The sequence below is a fragment of the Etheostoma spectabile genome, chromosome 19 (genome assembly GCF_008692095.1).
Source record: "Etheostoma spectabile isolate EspeVRDwgs_2016 chromosome 19, UIUC_Espe_1.0, whole genome shotgun sequence".
In the NCBI taxonomy this organism is placed as follows: domain Eukaryota; kingdom Metazoa; phylum Chordata; class Actinopteri; order Perciformes; family Percidae; genus Etheostoma; species Etheostoma spectabile.
Genome location: NC_045751.1, coordinates 11,123,728 through 11,123,958, shown reverse-complemented (window position 1 = coordinate 11,123,958; position 231 = coordinate 11,123,728).

Below are 231 nucleotides of genomic sequence, written 5' to 3'. Positions count from 1 at the left end.
CTATCTCTAAGGGAGACGCCAGCCCCCCCTCCTGAGGAAACCCATTCCGGCCACTTGTACCCTGGATCTGGTTCTTTCGGTCATGACGCTAATTAATGCAACAATATAATGATAATACTCATAAATCTTATATTTACATAAAGGAATACAGGAAGGTTACTAAGGATGTTACATGGATATATTTTCAATATTTGATCCGTCACTGTGATTGTTTATTTATCAATGGGTTCA